General features: G+C 33.4%; 1 protein-coding gene across 3 annotated transcripts in view; it reads left to right on the top strand.

The window, feature by feature from the left end:
- The window catches only part of Arhgap32 (Rho GTPase activating protein 32), a 337222-nt gene that overhangs the window by 121132 nt on the left and 208354 nt on the right, over positions 1 to 7736 (top strand). The gene's annotated exons all lie outside the window — the stretch shown is intronic.

Raw genomic sequence — 7736 nt, 5'->3', positions numbered from 1 at the left:
TGGAACTGGGAATTGAACTCAGGCCCTTGTGCTTGCCAGGGAAGCACTTATTCTACTGAGCCATCTCCCCGGCCCCAGTGACTTTTTTTGATGTGCAGAAAGTTTTTAAAAAGATGAGATTCCAGTTGTTGATTCTTAGAAGTATTTCCCTTGTAGTTTGATTTTTGGTCATGCAATCTCTACCTACCCCTAAGTCCTTAAGACTTCCTCAAGTTTTTCCTCCAGAAGATTTAGTGTTTCAGTTTAATATTTAAATCTCTGATCCATTTTGACTGTAGTTTTATGCATGGTGATAGGCATGGGTCTAATTTTAGTCTTTATCTTATGGAAAGCCAGTTTTTCCAGCCCCATTTATTAGAGGCTATCTTTCTTCCAGTGAACATGTTTATCCCCTTTGTCAAAGATAATGTGGATGAGTGTGTTTGTAGTTGTGTCTGCATCTTCTAATCTGGTCCATTGATCCTCAGGTCTGCTTTTTTGCCATGGTACAAAGAATTCTTGGGGCCCAGGTTTTGCTAGTTCATAGGTAAATTTTTTATTTATTTATTTTTAGCACTTTGGGGGCAACAAGAAATACATCTCTTCGTTGTGTGATAGGAGTAGGTGAGCTTAAATCTCTATTTCTCTCTTTTGGATTATCAGTCATTGTGATCCCAATTGTTGTTATTCTGAGAAGTTTATCAGATACCATGGCCTACTGAATGAAGCCAGGCTTTTGTGTTGACAATATAGTTCCCTTGGTTTAACTCATCTGGGAAGGCATTTCAAACTATAACTTCAAAGGAACATTGCAGAATAAAATATTGAGAAAGTAGACTGCATATAGTATAAAATATTTCATTATAAAAATAGTATGAACAAAGGATAAATAACAGGAAAATATACATGATGCATTAACTTATTTAATATATAAAGCACTAAAACTAGGTAGAAAGGCTTAATTAAATGGATAAATGATCTTTTAACATGTAAAATTGTTTTTCACTTAAGAATTTGTCTATCAAACACACACACACACCTATATATTTACAAATTTTGTGTCATTGTTTGTAATATCAAAGGATTGGTGATCAGTCAAGTGTCCATTAGAAAGGGACTAGTGGAATAAATTATGAGATATCTATACAGTGGATTATTATACATTTGGAAAAAATGGAGTTCTACATACTGATCTCAAGTTTGTAGACGATAGTAGAAAAAACAAGGAGCTAGGAAGTAGCATATTTATACATTATATTTTCCTTTGGATACATTCTTTGATATTAAAAAACATACAGTGACTAGTTAAAAACTTATGACAGTAGAAGACACATTGTCATTAATCCCAATCAGAATACTCCCTCCTACTTTGGACATACTTAACACACCATTCTTCCAACTCATTGCAGCAGTTCTACAAGTGCTTTATAATATGTGATAGGAAATCTGGTGAATGGTGCGACCAATGCCATCTAATGAAAGGAGACTTACGAAGACATTATGGTGTGTCCTTCTTAGGATCTGTGTCTAGATTGGCCCCCAAAGCCTCATGCAGTTGACTTTTTGGTTGATTCGTGGTTCACTGCTGGTATTATGGGTTTAAATACTACACCTGCCCTATTGTGTGTAGCCTACAGACAATATAAGGGACAGAAAGAGTCTTCTGTCAGGCTCCTTTCTGCTTGCTTTGGGGTTTTTTTGCTTTACCATCATGAATAGTCACTCCAGTGCCGTGCTACCCTGCTGTATAGCAAGCTGATTATGGGCTGAAACCTCCACAAACTGAGCTAAATTTTTTCCTTAATTTTGGGTGTCATATTTTTTCCCAGCAATGAGAGAAAAGTAACCAAGACAGTTCTCATCCATCTTATTCACCAGATGTGGCACAGTGGATTTGTGATTTTCCCCAAAGTCAAAGTGACCATGAAGTTAAGTAGTTCGAATGAATTCAAGACAGTGAGGCAGCCATGACAGCACATGAAGGAAGACTCTAGCACCGCTTCAGAAAGTGGTTGAGAACAGTGGTCTAGGTACGTTCAAAGCAAGGAGGAATAATGGTAGTGTGTCTGCCACTGTAATACATTTTAAAAAATCAACACTAATTTTTAAGCAATAAAGATTTAGAAGAACAAATACAAAATGAATTATGTAGAAAATAAAGAACATAAATGAAAGTGATTACCCTGGGAGGTGGGAAAAGGACAGACTGGAGACTAGGATGGGATAAAGCAATTGTTTTGCTTTATACTATTTTATTTTTTGTTGATAAAGTTACAATTTTTACTAAAAGTTACATCAGATGTTTTCAGTTGAAAGTGACCAAAGCCCAATTTTAATTGGTTTCAGCAAATTTCTGTACCATTTTTGCCACTACTAAGCTGTCCCCATTAATATCAGTTTATTTTTTGTCAGTTGTGGGAATAGGAGACCTAGATGGTTATGGTAGTCTATATAAATGAACCAGAACAGAGCACCTATGTTTTGTTTTAATTTTTACTCTTGAAAATAAAATTTAAAATAAAAACAAAGGCAAAAACAAATAACAGAAACAAAGACAAAAACAGAGTAACATACAACAGTACATGTTACAGATTTTCAAAACAAGTATAGCTAATTTAAAATGGTTCATTATGTTGTCTATTTTTATCATCAAATCTCTTGTTGCTCAGATTACCAGACATAGTTATGTAAGATTGGACACATGATTAAATATTATCGCTTGCTTTCAGGAAACCATAAAAAGAACACCTGTATTTTAAAAGGCTTTGTGATCTATTATAATATCCTCCGAAGGTAGACTGTTGATTTAGTGTACCTATTGTGGCCAGTAACGGCTTTCTTCAGTGAGAGGCTTACAGAAATACAAAAAACTCATGTAGCTTGCTTGGACAAGCAGAAAACACTAAATTGGCCATGTGATCCTTACTTCAAAGAGTTGTTCTTTCTAACAGAATTGAGGTTTTTTTCTCAAACAAATGGAAGAGAATTGATTAGGGAATGCAATTCTGTGTATTGTCTGTCAGAATCGATGCCTGTTTCTATTAGCGAAGCATTGCTAGATGATCAGTCCTTAAAACAGACTTCTGGTCATTGTTGCCACCAGTGAGAAATAACTCATTGGCCATAGGAGCAGAGCAGCACTGAACTTGGTAAAGTACAAGAAATAAAACAGACTGGGAGAATAGAAAAAGAAGTTAGTTCTATTGCTGCTTGGACTTGCTTCAGGGACTAAGGGAAGGTGGACCTGGCAGGGAGCAGCCCTTGAGGTGCAGTGCTGAGCTGGTGGTGTCTTTGTCATTGGAAGGAAATCCACGAGGGCTTCTCTGGGGAACTGTAAAATCCGGACGCTAATTTTTAATCAGTGAAAGTTTAGAAGAACAAATACAAAATAGATTACTTAGAAAGTAAAGAATATAAATGAAAGTGATACCTTGGGAGGTGGGAAAAGGACAGACTGGAAGACAGACTGTCCAGTGAAAGTCTTCATGAGATACAAGCAGGAATCCCATGCAGGTAGAGTGAGTGTGTGTTAAACATTTAATAATTTAAATAATTTTTAACCAAGGAAGCAGCAAGATGATAAGACCTATCCTGTAGCATGTTTGAAGAAAGTATTTTTCTCCCTTGTTTTTGCTTTTGATTGAGTCTATCCATCTTCAAATCTGATAATTTACAGAAAATTCCTGTAAAAAACCATGTATAGTTGGCAACCATTGGATCCAAAACTATTGTACATAATTTTAAAGTGCAGAAAAAAAGAATCAATGAAATCAGTAAATACTTTCATCAAGTTGATCTTTTATTACATGGCACATACACATACATATAATTTTGTGTTTATTAGACTAATATGTAGTATTTGCCATTAAACTTTATTTTATACTTTTATTGGGGTATAGCTTACATATAATAAAATACACTAATTATAAGTGTACGTGTTGGTGAATTTATGTGTATACACTCACCTAATCATAATCCAATCAAGACAGTTTTTGGACACAACCTTTGACCTTCTCAGTCATTACTTATCCTAAAGGTAACCGTTATATTCCTTTCTGTCACAGTAGGTTACTTTTGCATGTTCTTGAACTTCATGTAAATACAATTTACATGAATATAGCACATAGTTCAAGGAATTTTCATTATTTATTTATTTATTTATTTATTTTTATTTATTTTTTTGCGGAACCAGGGATTGAACTCAGGCTCTTGTGCTTGCCAGGCAAGCGCTTATTCTACTGAGCCATCTTCCTGCCCCCCCATTATTTATTTTCTTTTTTATTTATTTATTTTCATAAATAGAATTATATAGTACCTATTCTATATCTGACTGAATTATGTAAAACAAACTGGCTTCTGTTGCTCAATGCTTATATCTTGTTGAAAATGACAACAATTTTTCTGTAGAATATTCTGTTTTATAAAAATAGCTTAAAATATTCTCTTATTGATATACATATTTTCGATAAGTAATTATGTATCCTGGTATATATGAATGTATTTATTTTTATATGTGGGCTATAGAATTTTCTTATTCTAAATTATTTGTACTCTTTCATTGTTTTTGTATACATCATGTTATCTTAAATAATGAAAATTTTTCCCTTGCTGATTTTATGCCTTTTATTTATTTTTTCTTTCCATTGCCTTTAAGAAAAACTAAGTACTTTCCTAGTTATAGCTTTCTTTTCATTCTTGTATATTCTTTTTCCTTGATCAGCCTTGATAGGGATACTTAGTTTTTCAAAGAATTAACTTTTGTATTGTTTTACTATTTTAGAAATGATTTTTGTTTGCCTTTTCCTTGGATTGATGCACTATTTTTCTAGCTTCTGATGATGGAATAGCATCAGTATTAACTTGTTAACAGCATGCATTTAGAGTTACAGATTTTGCTGTACTGCTTTTGCTGTATGCCACACATTTTAGTATATCTTCATTCAGATAAAAGAACTTTATAATTTCTATTGATTTTATTTGGTATGAATAATTCAGGATTGTGTTTCTTAATTTCTGAATGCTTAGGGGAATTTATAGTTATCTTTTAGTAGCTGATTTTTAATGTAATTCTGTGGTAGTCACAAAACATGTAATTCATGGTTTAAATTTTTTGTTACCTGTTTAGACTTGCTTTATTGCCTAGTATGTACAACCCATGTTTCATATGCATTTAAAAATACTGTAATGTGTGAATTCTGTAGTTGTCAGGTTTCACATTCTATGTTAGCTGTAAGTGGAACATTTGAAAATATTTACATCTATGTATTTAGTGATTATTTTTGCTTACTTGTCAATTACTGAGAAATGTTTAGCAAATTGCCAACTGTGATAGTGGCTTTATCCAATTTTTATTTAGCTCTTTTGGATTTTACCTTTTATATTTAAAAACCAGGCTATTTGTGGATGACAGATTTATTTATAACATTACATGTAAATTATATCAAGTTATAAACATGATGCTTTTATCATTATGAAATGTCCTTTATCTCTAGTGATACCTTTTACTTACAGCTTACTTTGACTTACATTAGTATTGCCAATCCATTCTCTTCTTTTTGCTTCTGTTTTCAAGTTTTTTAGGATATGGTTGTTAACTGTCTAAATTTATTCTTATAGCCTGTGATTCTAACTAGAATTTTCTTTATTTTTTGATAGAATTCAAATGTAGGTATAAAAAATGTACTTAAGTGTACTTTTAGGTGCTTTTTAGTATATTCACAAAATTGTCAATAGCCACCATTATCTAATTCAAGAACATGTCATCAAGCACTTCTTATTTGTTAGCAGTAATTCTTCATGTTCCTTGTTCTTAGCCTTTGAGAAAGGCCAGTATTCTTAATGGTTTTGTGGACTTGACTATTCTGGACAGTAACGGTATATGTTGTTTTTATAGAGCTAACTGTTTCTTACACACACAGACACACACACAGACACACACACACACACAGCGCCCATATAGAGTGTAAATAGAGAGCCAGTGTATATGGGGGAGGGGAAGACAGCCATTCAATGTATGGTCTGATTCCTTTCACTTGATCTCCTGGTACTAAATTCCTTCAGCTTTTATATGAAAGTAGTTTATTTTACTTGCCATTGTAATGGATAATTTTTCAAGGTAGCAAGTTCAAGGTTGGCAAAAATCACATTAATATGTTTGCTTCTTTTAGTCAACTTCTTTTGTACTCTGTTCTTAACAATTTTTCATAGTGCTTTTTATTAGTTTTACTGTAATATATACCGAGCTGTTTTTTAATTTAGTCCTGCTTGAGTCTTGGACAGCTTCAAATCTTTAGCTTGATAAGTTTGGAAAATTTTGCAGCCATTATTTTTAAAAATTATTTTGGTCTCTTTTTTTTTTCTGAATTACCAATTTGTTATTCTGTATTTTAGCTTTTTATCAGTCTAATTGTCCTTTATGCTTTCTTGTGATTTTTCTCTGTGTATTTAATGTAGATATTTTGTGTTATCTTCCAGTTAACTAATCCTCTCTTTAGTGAGTTCATGTCAGATATTTTGTATTTTAGTTTTGAAGTTATTTTTTTCTTTTTTTTGAAGTTATTTTTCATAGATTTTACTTCTCTGTAGACATGTGTTTTGTTCTGTTTTTCTTTGATTTCATTGACTGCATTATTCATAATTCTGTTTTAACAACTTGATAAAAATTTAACCTAATTCTTCTTAGCAACATGTGTGTCTCTCTTGCCTTTGTTTTGCTGCATGCAAGTAATTCCTTGTGGTGGAGAAGTTTGTTTTTGTAAGGTTCAGACTAGTTTTTGTCCTGAGACCTTAATTATCTGATGTGTGCTAGAAAAATTATGATTTTATAGGTAATCTGACTTTTCTTTTTAGGCTAGGAATGATGCCATTTATAGCTTTCTATATCATAAACAGAAGTCAAAGATGTATCACAGCCATTTTAGCAGTCTCTCTCTCTCTCTCTCTCTCTCTCTCTCTCTCTCTCTCTCTCTCTCTCTCGGTATGACATCTCTTTTTGATAACTCTAAAAATCCATTAAAATGTGAATATCTCTGTTTTGACTTCTTTCTATGATACCTTATAATTTTTACTGGATACCAGATGCATAGGTGAAAATTTTGCAGTCTGGAAATTTTTTTTCTCTCTAGTGAAAATTAAATTTTCCCTGGCACTTCTGTTTCTATCAAGACATGGTTTTAGGCTTCATTAGAATTTGTCTATTTGCTGTTTTGTCCTTATATGAAGATGTCACTCTCATGCAACCTCAGTTGACATATCAGGGTCTGTTCAGTGTTCCTTGGTCTCAGTAGTCCTTCTTTGCCACTTCCAGCTACTTAGTTGCATTCCTGAGATGTCTACTTGACTGTTAGGTGGCTTTTTATATATTTACTTTAATTTATTCATTTTGTGTCTTGGGCTGTGTACCTATAATGATACTTGTTAATAATTTGAGGGCATTTCCATGAAGACTTTAAGTTTTTTCTCTGTGGGTCATTTTGGAAAACATTTTGTCATGAAGGTCATCTGGTTTGATAAACTGAACCTACAACCTCCACCTCCTCAGCTGTTTAAGGTTAAGGTATTATCCTTGGGCTTTATTTCCTACTGATTTGGGTGAATCTTTTGTACTAGGAGAGTAACTGAATATGAGAGTCACCGCTGGCTTTCCTCCTCCTGGCTTTCCTCCTCCTAGAAGCTGAGGTACTGAAAGCACCTCCTCCTAGAAGCTGAGGTACTGAAAGCGCCTCCTCCTAGAAGCTGAGGTACTGAAAGCGCCTCCT

The sequence above is a fragment of the Octodon degus genome, unplaced genomic scaffold, assembly GCF_000260255.1.
Source record: "Octodon degus isolate 3935 unplaced genomic scaffold, OctDeg1.0 scaffold00136, whole genome shotgun sequence".
Lineage (NCBI taxonomy): Eukaryota > Metazoa > Chordata > Mammalia > Rodentia > Octodontidae > Octodon > Octodon degus.
This window is presented reverse-complemented; position numbering and strand designations above follow the sequence as displayed.